The sequence below is a fragment of the Falco biarmicus genome, chromosome 1 (genome assembly GCF_023638135.1).
Source record: "Falco biarmicus isolate bFalBia1 chromosome 1, bFalBia1.pri, whole genome shotgun sequence".
Classification (NCBI taxonomy): domain Eukaryota; kingdom Metazoa; phylum Chordata; class Aves; order Falconiformes; family Falconidae; genus Falco; species Falco biarmicus.
This window is the reverse complement of record NC_079288.1, coordinates 97,373,889-97,393,505: the sequence shown is the minus strand read 5'-3', so window position 1 is coordinate 97,393,505 and position 19,617 is coordinate 97,373,889. Positions and strand designations below refer to the sequence as shown.

General features: G+C 35.3%; 1 protein-coding gene across 2 annotated transcripts in view; it reads right to left on the bottom strand.

The window, feature by feature from the left end:
* PCDH7 (protocadherin 7) overlaps positions 1 to 19,617 on the bottom strand; it is a 284,000-nt gene that overhangs the window by 156,463 nt on the left and 107,920 nt on the right. The window lies entirely within an intron of this gene.

The window sequence follows — 19,617 nt, the reverse complement described above, 5'->3', positions numbered from 1 at the left end:
TGCCTGCTCATAAAAATACAATTTCATTATCACTTCAGTAGCCCATTGTTGGAGAATTATAAGAACCAAGCATCTACAACCTGAAGTGCTCTCTTATTTTTTTACTGCAAGAAAGAAATGGATGGAATAGCACTTTGTCTTCCCAAGACAATTATAATTGATATATAATTGAAATAAGATTTTTATCAGATTTCTATTTCCTTAAAAAAAGCTTATCCTAAATGTTTTGTGTAGATTAAATGCAACTTCAGTGATACTAGTATGTTTTTACTGACCTCACTGCGTTAGATTCCAATATTCCACTCCAAATCTTTCTAATAATTTTCATTAAAATTCTCTGAATGCTTTTCTGTGTGACCAAAATCTATTAATAAGGCACTGGAACAATATTCTTTTAGCTTGGTGTCATTCCAGTACCTTATATTATTCACCACTTACACCTTCACAATGGCTAATGTTCTTCACTTTCAAACGTTTCTGTAATCAGACCTTTCCCTTTTCTTGAAATATTTGGAAAGTCTGTCTTTCCTGAAGGGGTTTGTTGGGGTTTCTTTTCCTTTTATTTTCCAGAAGAGAATTTAATGCCCAAAACTCGCCCAGGGATATTAGTTCACAGAGGCTGGAATGTCTGTTAACTACTGCCTTTCAGCATAAGGATGAGAAATTTTTATTTTTACCAATTTGCTACACTGTTCCATTAAAGTTGCTCATTGGCTCAAATATTATTCTCTGAAAATAAACAAAAAACCCCCTCATTTCCATTCAACCAGCTCAATCATCCATATATTTGGGTAGAGATCCTCAGCAGCTTCTTTTGTATCTGGAACATTATTAAAATAATTTAATGTGTTGAAAGGAAAAAGAATATAAAACTTTACCCTAGTCAGTGGGCACTAAAAAACCCTAAAATAGGAGTTATATTTTCATAAGCCTACTTCCAAAGTCATTTATATGAAACTACCCTTAGAGGAAGAATGAAATGAGAAACTGTCCACACATAGTTTCATAGGCTACAGAATGATAATTCTTTAGTTGTCTGTAGTCCAAGTGGGTCAAAATGTGATTCGATAGAAACAAACACAAATGCAAAAATGTCCAATTAAGCAACACTCATATATGTACATATATCACTTGAGGTTCTGGCACACCATTCTATTTTGCATATATATATGTCAATTTATATATAGAGAAATATAGATATATAAAAGAAAAATATTTTAGAATTACAGAATAGTTCACTATAGATATCAATTGTTATATTCTATAAAGCATTTTGAGTGAATTTATATCAATATTTTAGTTCACATAAGATATGAGCTACAGAAATTAATCTCTTTGTTATCCCAAATCATTGTACTTTGCTATCCTTGGAATGACTATCTTGAAGCAAATATATTGGCCTCTTTTGGGATCCAATTCAAATGAAGGATATGATCCAAAAGCATGCCTAGATAGCTTGAACTAACAGCAGCTCAGTTCACAGGATCAGATTAGAGCTAGTCCACAATAAATCTCCACAAAATACATATAGTTTGAAAATCAGCCTCAGCACCCTCTGTTTCACCATACAGATCAACTCCTCCTGTGCCATTCTATTTGCTAATGTAGACATACCCTTTATAAAAATTGCTTTCTCTATGTTTTGTTTCCCTGGACAAAGAGAAGCTTGTGTCTGCAAAGGGATTTTTGCCCGAATGTCGTTGAAATCACAGATCCAGATAGCTAAAGCATATATGAACCTTTTAAAACACTAAGCTTTAGTATTAACAAAGCTCTGATGCACAAGAAACAATGTCTTCTTCTAAGTAATGAAAAATATTGCTGCTGCTAAGATTAGATGAAACATTTTGAATATATTGCTAATAGACCACAATGTTCTGTATAGAACTCATTAGATAAACAGGGGGGAAAATAACCATCAATAAAGATTTGCATTATTAATACATACATTGCATTGAAGTGGAACTCTTTGGGTCTTAAGTCTCACCTTTTGATTGACTTTATCTGCCATCATTGTTAAACAGGTTAATTGCTAATACTATTGAGAACATTTTCTTCTTAGTAGCTGTTCATTAGAAAAGACTCTAGCCCAATATGAGCAGGGAAAGTCATGGCACCAAATTTTAGGAAAATTCAGCAATTAATCTTGGAACAATAGGATAAAATTCTAAATGTATTCTAAGGCACTCAAATCTAATAGGGCAGATATGCAAATACAGATATTCATGCACTTTGTGAACGATTAGGAATAAAAATTTTGTACTGGTTGTCAAAACTGTATCAATGATAACATACTTCCCAAAATCTGCTGTTGAAATGTTTTCTAGAATTAGGTAATAGACTCAAAGTTATATATTATTCTTATGCATCATGTAGTACTCTATTTTTGTTTACTGTGCATTCATCTAAGTTGTGCAAATTATTCTCTAAACTTAAATGTCTTAAATTTAAAGGCATAGTGATTTTTAAAGGGTTGACATATTTTGTTTAAATTGGACAATAAAAACTCAGGCACGAAATCTCCGACAGGCAATTATTCTTCTCTACAAGAAGTGGAAGGACAGAACTATAGAAATGTTTCCCATCTAGGAAGATACTTAATAGAATGAAAAACTTCTTCACAAAATATTGAGGAATTAAATTATCTACATAACTTTTAGATCACTCAAGTTGCAGGCAACAAATGTTATTCCTGGTAAACACTGTAGTTATGCAAGTTATAATAATAAACATGCCACAGGCTCAAAATACAAGGTCATGAAAGGAAAAACATAATTTTATTCATAAATTAGATATTTGAAAAGTCACTATAGATATGAAGGGGAAAAAAGAGGCATGAATGAACATAAAAATACCATTTGTTCCACTACTTCATTTTAATCAGGGCTACATACACTTTCGCTGTGGCAAATAGATTGCTGGTAGGAATATATTTAAAAGGTAGTTACAGACAATATAAAAGATGAGGTCCATGTCCAGAACTATACTCCAAGGCTAATTATCTATACAGCCACCTTGTATAATTAAAACTCATGCCAAAGATGTGGGTGTTTTTGTTCGTTTGCTTGGGTTTTTTTCACATTTCATATTGAAAAAACTTTAAAACTATAACACTAGTGTAAAATTAGAAAATACTTTTTCTTCCACTGTAGGAAAATGCCTGAAGCACAATGGTCCACAAAAAGATATAGGATTTGATGGGTATTTTAAAGCACTAATTAAAAGGAAACTTTTAGCTGATAGCAAACTAATTGTTGCAAAAATATTCTAAATGGAAAAAAAAATTGTTTTTTTAAACTAATTACTTACATAAATTAGAAACCTACTCATATATATATATATATATATATCAGTGCTCATTTCACTTTTTTATATGTAGAGATCAATGCTTATGGTTTATGCAACTTCTTTATATTAAAAGTTATTTTGTAGTTGTCAGTGATATCATTTGAAGCAAATACCTTAAGTGTAAGTCCTGTTGAAATGTTAAACTATTACTTTACACTTCACTCAAAATGTCAGTAATCATTTCAGAGTGTAGTTAACACAGTAAAGGAGCTTTAAATGTACAGCTTCATAAGCAGTACTGGAATATTTATCTATGGAATTGATTACAACCATCAACTTGTTACATAATTATTACTGAAATAGAAAACAGTGTAATGTGTGTTTGTGGTTTGATTTTCTTTTTTTCTTCAGGAGTCTAGTGGTGAGATACCATGAAAACAAATTTTAACTTGTGTTTTCTAATAAAAAAAATCCTGGCATGTATTTGCCAATACATGTTCAGCTAATTAAAATTAAAAGCATCACTTTTGAAGCAGGCAATGAGATGATTGCCTGTAAAACAGTGGGGACTTTGCTAACTTCTTGCAATGCCTACCTTTACTATCCTAGGACTTGATTTCCACATGTGCAGTTTCATTTTCATTTTTGCCTTCCAAACCAAAATCCCTTTCCATCTTTCACTTCAGATTTGGACCCGAAAATGAAAAACATTTATTAATCACTTAAGAGATTTTAATCCTACACAAAATCATTAAAGAAGTTATGTATCTGAAGAAAAATAAATTTATTATGCATAACATACTGTAAAATACAAACAGAAAGGCATGGCTTATAATAAAAGTATTAAAACTCAATTCTAAGTGTTCACAGTTAAAACTTTATAGCTCTATTTTCAGAAGTAGAACTTTCCTCTAAATAGGTTTTAACAGTCACGCTAGTTTAAGTATTCTGGAACTGAATCCCACCTCCTCAATTAAAAACATGGCTACAGATGTAACATTTCATCACCAATTCAAAAAAGTTGAAGTGTAAAACTTCAGGTGTAATAGCCATCAATACAAAACAATAGTTAAATATGGAAAAATACTTTCTCCTGTTGATGAATGCAGAATGCATTTCAGTGATGAGAACTACAGAATTCTGCAGATTCACTTTTAAAAAACTTGTCATTTACTCCAGTCTCTTCCAAGATCTTCTCAGCACAGCTGAACTGTGGCAAATTTTCACAGATATTTTTTCAGATATTTATTTATTTATTGCTTGTGAGAAAGTTGCGTGAATTTTTGTTATCAGAAACATGTATTTGTTAAAGCTCATGTTCCTTTAGTGTCTTGAAGGCATTCTGAAAATAAGGTAGTAAGTAGAAAGAAAAATACTCTAGGCTTCATATATGGCTGGTTTTGATTGCATGTCTCACATGAATGCAAAAGTTATGTGGGTGTTGAAGGATGAGTTCAAATTACCATTCACTAAACCCTACATTTTCGTAGTCACTACATAGTCATCCCTGCCAATCACATTTACAGATTTTTTTATCATACAAACATTATCAATATTGTACATGAATACATTGCTTGAGACTCAAGAAAGTTCTAAAAAGAGTTCACAGACTGGAATTCACGTTCTTTTATTTCACATTATAGACCAGATGGTCGCTTCCAAGGTTAGAAGGAGAAAACAGCTTGATGGACTCCCTAGAAGAAACCACAGGCTACAGAAGGTACTGTGATTGAAAGATGATTAAAAGTAGTCCACATTGTCTTTTCAGACAGCCAAATCCATACTTATTATGCACTCTCTCAAATATTCATCTGTGTTTAATGTTGTGACTGTAATTCAAGATACTCACTCTGATGCTTGTTATCAGTTCCAAAGTTTTAAATATTAAGATGTTACAACAAAAATATGCCAAGTTGAAACAAATCTTCATCTGTTATGCTGTTAAGAGGTGCCACATAGCCAAGTAACATTTTTGCCTAACCACCACTTTTTCTCTCCAGTGTCAATGTATGAGAAGTACCAAAAGCAAAAAGGGCTTTGGACACTTAATGTAATTCTATTCTTTTCTTTTACAGTGTCATGGAGAACATAAAATGAAGGTTTGGGGATAACTAGGTGTCACAGAAAAGGAGTAATTTGATATTATGTAGTCAAAACATAATTAAAATAAAATACCAGAATTTTCATTCTAAACCCTATTTTTTCTAAATATTGTCATTCAGAAAGAAATTAGGATCTCATAATGAAAATATCATGTCATTTAGAAAAGAACCACATAATGAAAGTATTCCATTTTCCAGTGTCAGGCTGGCCCACAGGTTCTGATGAACCATGCTGTTAGCCAGCGCTGGGATCCTCACAGGAGATGGCCATTGTTATGGTTCACCAGAGCAACTAACACTCCTCAATTTCCTCACTGAATATAACAGAAATAGGCTTTCTGGCAAAGGAATTTGGGCTTAAGTCTCAACCTTGCTTTACATCTACATTGCAAATTGTGTTGCCATGTGAATTCACCCAAGCCAATGGGTGGCTAAATGGCATTGGAAGGCTGCTTGTGAGCTTAGGTGCGTTGCATCTGTACTTATACACCACCATACAGATGAATGTGTGCGATTTTCACTTCAAACTTTGCAACTTTCAGGGTTAATTTCACTATTTATTCTTCATTTACTTCCTGTGAATTAATGAGATTACAGAGGTCAAATCTCCAGCTGATATAAATCTATGTACTCTTGTTGTATGACTTTAGGCGTCTGTTCTTTCCCTAGTTATACCAAGATGTCTTGCTTTTCCAAACAAAACAACATAATGGGCAACAATATTGTCATGGCTGCAGACAATCTTGGATCTTGATTGGATGAGGCAGCATGCACTTCATAAAGCCAGCTGGCATTAGCAAGAACACTTTCTGGTCAATGCCCTCTAAAAATAAAAAAGTATCAACCTCACCAACCACAGGCCCATATTGCAAAGTCCAGAATTAAATGTGGCTCTCCCATTTGGCTGTTTTTATTGCTGCCATTATGCCATCTGGCCAACAAAATTATTTAGCACTGTATCAGCTTTATGTCTGTTACTTTAAAAGCACAAATATTTACATTTGAGGTTTGTCAAAAAATTCTCCTAGATAAGTGGTAGAAAAAGATGTTTCTCTTTCCAGTTCAGGACAAACAAAGCAGAAAGTCTGGGCAGATGTAGGGGAAAGAAACTTTGAGTAGAACTTCAAAAAAATTAATCCAAGAAGTTTAAAGTGAAAAAGCAATTCAACACATGCACGACTTTAAGGCAGATTTGAATAAATGTATTACAATTAATTTTATGCTGATATGTCATCTTAAGTGACACTGCTTTTTTAGATTGTTTCATCTGATTATAGGTTCTTGGATCTAAACAGATGTAAAATCACTGTCTGTGTATAACTGAATGTACAGTTCTTATGCAGAACTGTGAATGGAACAAAGTTTAGAGGTAGTTAGATCAATTGACTAATCTATTTCTTTTATTTCATACCTTCAAACATGAAATTGAATGTTTTTCAAGCATTATTTAAAGGGTAACAGAAAATGCACAATTTACTAATTGAAAAATTATTAACTGGTGTTTATCTAATTCATTTATTACAGCACTCTTCAGATAGAAGGAAGGAAGTTGAAAGGAGAGGAAAAGGATGTTGGAAAGTCTGTATTTAATTCCTGTCTCAGCACAAATGTAATGTTTTGCTTTGGCAATGTCTTTCACATGTCTGTATATTCAAAAGAAAGATTACCCTTTACCTTCCTATAATGGTCACCCTTTACCTTCTAAGTATAGTTTGTAGGTTTATGGTAAAGACCGTTGGGAGCACAGATGGGAAAAACTGCATAAGCTACTGCAACAGCATTTCAAATAACTGAAGTTATTGTTGCGAGCCACAACAACCCTAAGAATCCGGAACACAGACAATACTGCTGATTTCTATACTTACCATTTGCTATGATCTTCTTGGAAATTGGAACAAAAAAATATGTAAATTTCTGTCCAGCAACACTACTATAAATATGCAAACGTATCACTGACATAATCTTTCTAATACTGCAAATCATTACACAAATTATATTTAAATTGTTTCTGAAGTATAAGCTTGTGCAAAAAAAATACTGCAGAAATAACTGAGGGTAAGGGACACATCACTAGGACATCACAAATATAGACTGTGTCCCATCTTCAAGAATATATTCTGACACTACTCTGTCTCAGTAGAACTTGTAATGGATATGTGTGCTCTCCAAAATGTTCAACTTCGCTGAACTATGAAAACAGCTAAAACTGGAGTTTCTGTAGCTGCAAAATTATGCTGATGTTTCAAATTGTAATTTTAAGTTCGAGCCTGAGTTTATAGATATTCTTTGGTGTGCTCCTTTAACTTCATCTAAATTGGGCCCAATAAAAATCTAACAATAGGGCACAAGTAGACATTTTAAAACACATATACAAAAATACCTGGTAAGCCACAGGGAAAGAAAACAAGGTTTGAAGTTCTGAGAGACTATCTTTCTTTTTTAATTTTGTTGGAGCCCAAGACAACTGTGCAACTCTGTTCACTTACTTTTCTATCTCATTTTAATGCATACAAGGAGAAATTATATTTTAGGTATGCAAATATCTGAAATCTTTCATATATATATAAATGCTTACGATTTTCCAGTAGATTTATATTTTTTTGAAAAATTTTAAAATACGTCTGTCTTTAAGAATGTATTTTTCAACAACACTCAGACATTTAAATACATCAAAGCTGAGCCACAAGTGGTTTTGTTTGCAAGAGGTTTGACATCAAATGTGTCATTTCTAGGCAAACTTAATTTAGGTGTTTGAGAAAAAATAGGAAAGGATTTTGAAAGAATTTGAAATGTTCATTTAATTTTAAAAGAAAATATTTTGATTTTTTCTTTCAGAATCTAGCTGGGTTTTAAGCTGAATTAAATAATACATGCTTTCAATACATGTTTATAAAAGATAAATGCTTTCCAAAACTGTTTTGTTAATTCCATTTTTCCTCCCATAAATTTTCATTTTGATAAGAAAAAAGTATTATTTCAAGTAAATCCAATGCGTTTTTTTCTTTTCTGTATTTTTCTTCTCCTTACTCATCATAGGTGGAAGAATCCTATAGGTTTTATAAGGTATCAGAACTATTTCAGTTATCCCTGCGCACCACCCACATGCAATGAATCTAATGCAGTGAGATTTTCTGGGTAGAAAGGCCCTCTCACTGAATCTTATAGAGATAATAATTCATACAACTTTATTTAAAAATATACACATACAACCTTTACAAAATTTCATAAATCTGCACACACACATCTGGGCCTGAGCGTATTTGCACAAACAATCATTTGGGTAACTCCTTTTCTCACATTCACTCTTCTCGTGTTTCCCATCTTCTTTCCTTTATATGAAACCTTCTGTGCATGTCTGACCTGCTGATCTTTAGGTCATCTGATAGGACAGTGCTAGAGGTTACAAAAGCCATAATCCAGCTGGTGCCCCACTCCCTATTGACAGATGGTCATATCTGTCAGAGAGCATCTAAGATTAGTTTATTATTAATATCAATGAAAAAATATGAGAAGGCTGAGTTCTTTTAGCTTTTATGTCCTTTTACTACCTCAGGTCTGTGTTGTAAGTAATCACAGAATGTTTGCCATTGGAAAGGACCTCTAGATGTCATCGTGTCCAATCTTCTTGCTCAAGCAGGGTCACCTAGAGCTAATTTTCCACTATCATGTCCAAAAGACTTTTGAATACCTCCAAGGATGGAGACTCCACAGCTTCTCTGGGCAACCTGTGCCAGTGCTCACTTGCCCTCACAGTAAGAGTGTTTCCCAGAGAGAACCTTCTGCATTGACATTTGTGCCCGTTGCCTTTTGTCCTGTCAAGTATCCTACTATCCTGGAACACAATAGGAGGAGTCCTGTCAGCAGGTGAGAAAGGGAGAAAGGAGGGCAGATGAACCTTCCCCTCTCCTCGGCACTGTTGAGGCCACACCTGGAGTGCTGTGCCTGATTCTGGGCCCTCCAGTACAAGCCATGTAAAAGACAAAAGCATAAAAAGAAAAGGACAGCAGGAAAAGAGTAAATCAGATGTCTTATTCCCCATATATATTTTCTTGCCAAATAGTGTTTTGTTGGTAAAACAACTTATGAGCTATGTGTATTTTGGAATTAAGTAAATCTCTTATGAGATTTATCAGAAAATACTAAGCAATATTAAACATGCCAGTATTCTGACATAAAAAGTGCTTAACATGAACAAGCTCAGATGTTTCCCAGGAATAATGCAATGATATGGTATGTTTTTATTTGAGAAGCTCAGAGTACTTCAGAAATACAAATTATTTTAGCTATATAGCACTATATATAAGTAGATCATTACATATTACTTCATCAAGGAATGAACACAGGCTGAGAAAAGTCAAGTGATTTCCCCAACTATAAGGTTCACATTTTTCTTTCTGGAAAATCTGGACACATTTGACCTGTTGCATATAGGTGGTGTGCATAGGTCATTGAGGTATGGTAAGTCTCATATTTAATGGACGTATGGAACTTTTCCATGTATGCAGAATGCCCTACCATGTAATAATACACATCAGTATGTAATAATTCAGTTCACTGTATATGTGATATGCAAGGTTTAATGTTGATCTATCCAGTAAGTCAAGGTGCTAGGTAGCTAGATTAAAGCTACTGCTGATCAAATGGACAAATTATTCTCTTTTCACGGTCATGTCACACTTAAGATCAAATAAGAAATCAGTAACAGTGGAGAGAAATTTTAGCAATCTTAAAGCCCTTGCTACTATTACTGTTATTACAATATATGTTTATAAGGCCACATAATATCTGAATATAATTCATTTAACCAAAATTATACGGACTTTTTTAAATTACACTTCCCCAACTTTATCTTCTTTACCCTGCACATTTAACTAACAAACATATTCAGAAGCATAACCAGTCAGGATACACCCTGGTAAGGGAATTACAATACCAAATGGGTATCAAAAGCTCAGGTTCAACTCAAACTGTCAAAAATATACTCCAGAATTACCATCTGATTGCTAAGAACATGACTTTTATGGTATCTATGAATTTATCTCTGGGAAATAATAGCCAAACTGGCATTGCTGATTCCAAAGTTCATGACAGTACTGCAGGAAAGTTATTTTAATATAATGCTTAGGGTTCACAATTCATAATAAAAAAACCTGGAAATTAACTTGTATCCCCTGCAAACTACAGAGAACATATATAATGCAAAACACAAAGATGAGAAACCACATTCTGCAACTAAACACAAGAAGCAACGTTCTGTATGAGCTGGTGCCCAAGGGAGGGCTTTCATGGATAGCCCAGTACCATTCATTTCAGTAGTTTAGATAAGATGTAATGAAAAAATGGAAACAAATTCTGAAGAGTTCCAATCTGAAGGAGCAGTAATGAAAAATCAAGTTTAAATGACAATTAGGGATTTTTTTTCCCTACTAATTCTTCCTCAAAGAGTTGCAGTCGTCAACTTGATGTCCAAGTAGAGACCAGTGATGAGTGATGTTCCTCTGGGGTCGGTACTGAGACCAGCATTGTTTAACATCTTTGTTGGTGACACAGACAGTGGGATTGAGTGCACCCTCAGCAAGTTTGCCAACAACACCAAGCTGAGTGGTGCCAATGACACGCTGGAGGGAAGGATGCCATTCAGAGGGACTCTGATAGGCTTGAATGTTGGGCTCATGAGAACCTCATGAAGTCCAGCAAGGCCAACTGCAAGGTCCTGCATGTGGGTCAGAGCAATCTGAAGCACAAATACAGGCTGGGAGGAGAACAGATTGAGAGCAGCCCTGAGGAGAAAGACTTGGGGATGTTGGAGGATGAGAATCTAAACATGGCCCAGCAATGTGTGCTTGCCACAGAAAGCCACCATATCCTAGGCTGCATCAAAAGAATCATGACCAGCAGGTCAAGGGAGGTGATTCCCCCCCTCTGCTCTGGTCTCATGAGACCAGACCTGGAGTACTGCTTTCAACTGTGGGGTTCCCAACATAAGAAGGACATAGACCTGTTGGAGTGAGTCTAAAGGAGGACCACAGAGATAGTCAGAGGGTTGGAACACCTCTCCGATGAAGACAAACTGAGAGGGTTAGGGTTGTTCAGCCTGGAGAAGGCTCTGGGGAGATGTTACAGCAGCCTTCCAGTACCTAAAGGGGGCACAAGAAAGCCAGAGAGGGACTTTTTACAAGGGCAGGTAGTGATAGAACAAGGAATAATGGCTTTAAACTGAAAGAGGATAGAGTTAGATTGGATATTAGGAAGAAATTCTTTACTGTGAGGGTGGTGAGCCACTGGAACAGGTTGCCCAGAGAAGTTGTGGATGCCCCATCCCTGGAAGTGTTCAAAGCCAAGTTGGGTGGAGCCTTGAGTAACCCGATCTAGTGGAAGGTGTCCCTGTGCATGGCAGGGGGGTTGGAACTATATGATCTTTAAGGTCCCTTCCAACTCAAATCACTGTATGATTCTATGATTTTTAGACTGAAAGAAATGTAGAAAGTTCCTAAGTCAACTAGTTAAACAGATTTATCTGAGTCTGGATGGATGTAAGATCCCTCTGATGGGATAGTTAGGATGGAATGTAACTTGTAAAATTGAAAATCTGCCTGAAGCCTCCAGGAATGTTCATGCATAGCACTGAAGCAAAGACCCATGTGTTAATAGTTTTGTTTATACTTGCCATGTTATTTGGCTTGCTAATGAATGTTTAATACATATATCAAATTAAAAATATTTATACAGTGTTGCCAACAAGATGATAAATGGAGATATTTCAGTAATCCTGCACACAGCAGTTATACAATACATTTTGTAAAACTTATGATTTCTTTTGTATATACATATTTCCAAATCACCTTACCAGAATAGAAGAAACATGCAGCTCAGAATATTATTCTAAATTTGAATCGTTAACTAAGACTAATCAACTCTGTAGCTATTTTATTGGTTTATATTAGCCTCTAGTTTGGATGCTCCAAAACTGATATTTCATAGTCAAAATCAGATTGTAGACTTTTTCTATTTAAGAGGAACTACACTTGACAAGGGAGTAGCAGATTCAATCACTTTCAGACTTGAAAAAAGGATAAGGAAGTACTGTGGAGATGGTAAATTGGTATTATGGGCACATACATTAACAACACAGATGGCCATGTTTGCTGTCAACATACTGAAAAATTCAACAATGACATCCAATCAGAGCAGAAAGATTTGTAAGAACTAAGCTCAGGAAATGTTATCATTTCAATGCTTTTTATAGTCCTGGAATATCGACTCATAAGTCACTTTACATCCATTTTGTCAGCTCTTTGAAGTTGTTACCTGTTTACTCAGCAACAGCAGAATCATGGATAGTTAATGTCCAACATTTTTACTGTCCAGTGTTTCAGCGTAAAGACAAAACTTGGACATAGCTCTTTTGCAGTAGATAAGTACCTGCACTTGAAAGATATCAAGATTATTTATCAATACTTCACTTTTCTGAATAGCAATTTATAATTTTAGACTAGGCTATGATTACTTATGAATTACTTCGTTTACGAGTAATTTGAAATACAAATGAGCACCAGTAAATTCTGTTTGTTATTTGTAAGTAACTGTATCAATTAAGCAAAAGCACAAGATTTGTGAATCTGCAGAGCAGCAGAGGATGTTTTAATTCACATGCCATGACAAGGGTATCACAGTGCACTGCTCTCTCCAGGACAGTTGATAAAATAGTCAAGCCTTAGCTCTGATGTGGTCTTTCACAGATGGTCAATAACATCTCTTTTCCTATTCAGTTAGTGGCATCACTATTTAAGATAAATATCAAAAATTATCCCTTTGTGATCCTAGATTAAGATCATTGACAGAAATAGGAAACAGAGACAGTTTCAGAAAGGGATTCTGGTATGCAGCACAATTTAAATCAGAGAATCACGTAAGTTATGATGGTGTTACAAAGGCATGAGTGAGGTCAAAATCAGTCTTCTAAATCACAAAGAATACATACTTTATTTGACCTCTCGTATCTAGCAAGAACAGTCTTCCTAAATTGTTCTGTTCTGTCTAAACATGGCAATGCTAGACTGAAAAGGTAGTTATAAGAATTCATTTTTCTTTAAGTAGCTCTCAGAAGTGACACACAAATATTAGAAGCTGTACAACTCGTTCTTCCCGAAGGTATCAGAGAACGATCTAGAGTGCAGAAGAGATGGTTAAGCTTCCATACGTAGTCTCAGGGAAGGAGCAATGGCTAAAGCGGGCCGATTTCCTCTGTAGGCTATAAATGACAAGCACATTGCAACCCATAGTGCATTAGACTGACGCCTCCTGAGAGATTAAATATGAGCATGTTTGTAGGAATTACAAAGACTCTGAACAACCACAGAGGGCTATTAGAATTGAGATTTGTTAATATATAGACCATACTAAACTTAACAACTACTAATTAATAATTAAATAAAGTAATAATTAAGAATCTTTACCTTCTTATTTATACCAAATAGGTTAGGATCAAAAATAAACTTCTGCCAGCCTACATGTGTTCAAGCCTCTCTAGCTGTTTTTCAAGTAGATAGATTTACTAAGTTTTGACATATATACCATTATCTCTGTCTCTCAAGATAACTATAACTATAAATGATGTTTTCAAAAAGGGAGGAAAAAAACAAATGAGCAACAGAATTTTAAATTCCTGAAATACATTTGCAAGCTAGTACATTACTTGCTCTTCACAGATTGCTCTCTTTTCAAGCCATTGTAAATTGAAAGTAAACCCTTGGCAGCAATATGCCTTGAGTCTGCACCAACCCATTCTTCAATAGCTGAGACAGAAATAGGAACACTTAAATTTCAAGTGAGCAAGCACAGTAACAAGTGTCTCCTGGGGAGGATGGGTCTCTAGTAAGTGCACAAGTTAGTGCCTCCTAGGGGTTTAAGGGGCTTGGTTAATTATTAACCTCAGCTACTGCAGTTCTCTGCTATTTAGGATGCATGTTTTAAAATTCAGAAGGTCAAAAAACATCTGTATGTAGGTGGGTATCTGACTGGGCTCCCACGGGGAGGGGAAGACAAACAGTGATGAGAAATACATGCATTTACTGAGGTCCTCAGTGCTAGCCCTTGAAAAAAAAAAACTACCTTCAAAGATAAGTAGTATTGAAGGATATGCATTTAAAAATATTAAATGGAAAAAGTAGTCCATCATTTTTCTCTAGAAATTATCTTTTTTTTTTCATTGTTTTCAAGAAGACTAAGAACAGTGCTATGTTATTTGTTTCTATCTGCTAAAATTTTACAGGTTTTTTTCTTGTGGTTTTTTTCATCCTCAGTTCTACTTCCTTCTTCATGCACATTTTATGGTAACATTGATTTCTTGTACAATTCTGGGAAGAAATTAGCATGCACATTCTTTCCCAGAGCTGCAATAGGACATCTGTGGGTAAAGAAGCATCAAAAATATAACTAAAAGAGTAGAAGTAGGGATACACACAGGATGCAAAGAGAAGAGCAAGAGGGAGTCCAGGCATCCTCTAGAGTTATTGGTCTTGAATTAGCCCAGAAGGCCTACAAAAGACCAGAAAAACTTTTATAAAGTTGAATTATGGAAATAATTAATTTTTTATGGTCATTAGAAACATTAGAAGGACAAATTGTAAACCTAGAATAAGTTACAATAAATATTTTGCAAATTGTTACAAGTGTCTGACACCAAAGAATTGCTTCTAGTCTCGCTGTCTTATTTCAATGTAATACTGCAAGATCTCTGCAATATGTATATTGACCCAATCCTAACTATAGCAGAGATTTGCATTGGTTTGCATACCATGTTTTCCTTTCAGAATAAATTTTCCATGGAAAACTGTGCCATGTTTTGTTTCAGATCAATTAAAGCACACTGTTCAAATAAATCAACTGGCTTAGATACTTATTTTATTTATAATGTTAAAATGAAAATACCTATTTCAATAGTAACAACAATAATAATAAATCTTTAGTTTCCCTGAAAAAAATGTAAATATTAGCACACTTCTGCAAACTATCTTAAACTTGACAAAGGACATTTCTATCAGAAAAGTGTTCTATGTGGAAGCTTCTGGAAACATTCCACTTGATGTAATTTCTTTTTCATGCTGCAGGTATGCTACCTGGCCACTGAAAGTAATTTTATTTTATTTATTATTACAAAAGAATCCATCAGAACCACCCATACACCTCATACTTTCACACAATCTTACAGGAAAACACAAACAGTGGGCAGGTGAGAACAGGAACACTGTCCATAGCCATCTCTATTGCTAAAGACCTCCATTACTTGCCACTTCAAAGCCCACACCAACTGAGCATTCTTAACAGGATTAATAACGTGATTCATATTGACAGGATGTGCCTTCATAGAAACAATTGTTTAACTGTAAAGCAAATTATTCTGTATTTTAAATGAATGTCAGTGAGTATTTGTCTGAGTTGTACAGTGTAGGTAAGCAGAAATGCATACCCATTTGGGATGGCAGTGATGAGCTCAGGATTCTTCAGGCAAACAGAAGCTGTAATACCATCTCCTGTACATGGAATTGAATCCAGAAACTGAATCTAAGCCTTTGTTAAGGGCTACTGAATTATATTGGTAGGTTTCTGACATAGGCAGTTGTAGTCATCCAGACTCTGGGGAAGCGAGGCAGATAAATAGGAGGCATGTACCAGCTAGCTAATAACCCAGAAATACGCATTACATGATCAATACTGTCATTCTTTGATATGAAATGGTTAGACAATTTTGTGTATCAAGCTTTAGAAAGAAAAAGATGGTGCAAAATCATATTATCTAAGTCCTCTGCATGAAATAAAGCACAGACCTGGACTTCTGTGATTAATTTTCTTTTCTCTAATATCATGTGGAGGTTTAACAAAAAAGGACAGATAAATTGATTACATGAAATGGAATTATAAAACCATGTTAAGGATAAAATCTAGCTATCCTGGCAAAACAACATATAAAAAAATTAAGTCTTGAATGCCTCCAGCTCCCTTATTTTTTTCGTTGAAGTCATTTAAAAATGAGAAGGAAGGAATGTTTTGAGGAAGACCAAAAATGGTGTTTTATGCATCCTGGGAAAATTGTTTATCAAAAGTAGGTGGTCTGACCAGCATGTAAAACTGGAATAGCAGTTTAAGAAGTATCAATTCCATCACAATGAGAATAAACAGTATAAAATTGCACTGATAGGTGACAAGCTGGAACTGCTTTGTGATAAACTTCAATTGGACTAATGAGATATTGACCTATCTGAAATGCAGGATGAAATAAAATCAAGTATCAAGGCCTATGCAGACTGCCTGGATTTCAGGAGAAATCAAGAACCTCTTCCCCTTGAAAGATATTTGTTCTGGTAGAGCTCTTCCTGGCTCATAAGAGACTCCAAGGAATTACATTCTCTGTTCTAAGCATTTCAGTAATCATGCAATCGTGTACTGTCATGAGTCTTAATGGCTGCAAACAGGATCAGTTCATGAACAAATATCACAAATTTCATTGGCCATTTTGCTCTTAAAGGCCATTTTTTTTCTTTCTTTAAACCTTGATCATTACATCAAAACCAGAAAAAAAAAAAAAAAAAAAAAAAAAACAACCAAAAAAACCCCACATTAAAAGAGTACACAATCTTATTCTCCTGCAGGGATAAAACATCCAGACTGATTTCATGCCTCCCTAGCATAAAGGATTTGAAATCCAGAGTTACTCCTGAAAAACAAGCAAACAGACAAAAAAACTTAATTTCCATGACTGAGATGGTTATTTGTGGTTGGAAACACTGCTTGCTATAGAAATTTCTAGTGTTGCTGATTCCTTGGAGCAGGTGGAAGACTATCAGTACTATCTCACTCCAGTGATATCAGTTCTAGAAACTGTAGGTTACAATTCAATAGGGAATACAATTTTTTGCTGCGCTGCACTAGCACACAGTAAAACAGGTGGGGTTTTTTCGTTGATGTTACTATTGTTACCATTGGTTATGGGCCTCAAGTTCTCTGTCAATGATCTCAATACTAATGAGGAAGCTTGGTCTTCTTGCTTAACACAGAGAACGAAAATACAAAGAGGATAAATACGGTAAGTATCCGCTGTAGGATCAATAGGGATAAAGTGACATGCTGAATGCATACCAATGTAAATCTGACTAGTCAGCTATTGTGATTTATTCTTACGCTGACTCAGTGCTTCAGACTGCAATACTGCAATCCCGCCCACTCCTCTAGTGTTTGCCAAATCCCATTAGGAAACATACAGTAATTAAGGTTAAATAACACCACACTCTCCAACTCTACCCAGAAGGCACTCCAGAATGTCTCTGAAGTCAACTAGAAAGGAAACCTCTCAGTCCAACGCCCAAAAAGATACTTAATATCTGGGAGGAGCAAGAGCTGGGCTGATCCCTACAGGAAAGGAAGCCAGGAGCCCAGGGTGGCTGTGACACATGCCAGGCAATGACTGCACCAAGAGGGAGCAGCCCCCACACCTCAGCCGGACAAGCAGAGCCGGGTGGTGACACCAACAAGTCCTATCAACAGCCTAGTGAGCATGAGGCTAAAGCAAGGTAGTAAGACAAGTTCAAGGTCAACTCAGGAAATCCAAACAATTCAGGAACAGCCAGGTTTGAGGTGAAATGGAGCTCCTGGGCCTATTTGTTTCAGATCAATTAAAGCATGCTGTTCTAGTGCCTAGGATTTAGTGTTACTGATGACTTTGCTCCTCTCATTGCATAAAACCTGTATTTTTCACAGCTCTGATGTGAAAAAACAATCCCCTGTGCAAATTTTGAAACAGATATCCTTTAAACTTTCACATTCTCAGAAAAAACAGCTTTCAAGCCATATATTAGCAGATGTATCCTTCTCAAACATAAAGGCTTTAGCTACCAGGGCACATTCTCTCAATGAAAAAAAATAACAAACCTCCACTGTTATGTCTGCCACAATATTTCACCTGAAATATCCAGCAATAAAAGAATGACTGCACAGGTAGAGCACAAGAGATATTCTGCTGCTTTGAAATACAATGAAAAACAGCAGACTAGACACCCTTTAGCTGTACTCTAACTGGCATGGGCAGCAAGGGGTAACTGAGAAAGGGTGAAGTTATAAGTACCCTCAAAAAAGTAGCCTGAAGACTTGCCAGTATCATGCACAACCCCAGTGAACACCACTATTAAAAAAAAAAATCATCTACCACATGAACTGAATGTTCTCTTACACTATGTTCTGCACAGACATACTTAAAGGAAAACAAGGTTTGTGGGTGCTTTGTTTTTTCTTAACTACTTACGGAACAATTTCAGTTACAATCTCCTCAGTACCTTGGCACCTGTACATGCAACTGCTTAGCAGGATGTCTGGAAACACTGGGCTGTACGCTGTGACTCATCATGCACTTTAGGTGCCTGTTTATTAATCAACAATCACACACCCTGCTGTGTGTTATCATTTTCAAGGAAGCAACAGAATCATTAGCATTCAGTGTTTCGTGTTTTGTATCTCACATCCAAGTCAGAATTAACTAACACACCTGAGATTTAATTATGTTAAGCACCAGCCTGTTTCACTCCTTCATGCAGTTTAGCCTTTCCATGCAGTTCTAGGTGCTCAGGGACAGGTCAAAAAGAATTTGTACAGGTATTTTGATATTGCCTACATATTCCTATTTACATTTTAAAGTTTGAATAGCAAATGACTTATTTTCTTCTGAAATGATACCTGTGATTAAAGTAAGTATTGGAGAAACAAAAATTGTAAGATTAATGCTTAAAAAAGGCATTCATTAGACACACACACACACACTTTCCACTGTAATTGTGGAACGTAAATAACATTAAAATGTCAAAGTTTGATATCAGAAATAATTAATATTTCCTTTTTCTAAAGGCTTTTTCTTTTTTTAATAATAAAACTTTGCGGATGCAATGCTGACTTCACCTAGTCAGAACAGTTTTTCTACTTACATTAATGGAAAGAAAAATTATGAAAGCCCCATCAGGTATACTTGTCATCAATTTGCCTGATTTATAGACATAGATAATTGCTGGAACTACAGAAATACTCTCTTTTTAAAAAGAAATCTTCTCATCAAGTAGTATTTCATACTAAAATGAATGTTTGATGACAACCATTCGGAAATCAAGCTGTTCAATTGTTCTCATTTTGCTCATTTGCTCCCACTCCACTGTTAGTTACAATCTTGCTGATCTCATACCACTTGCTA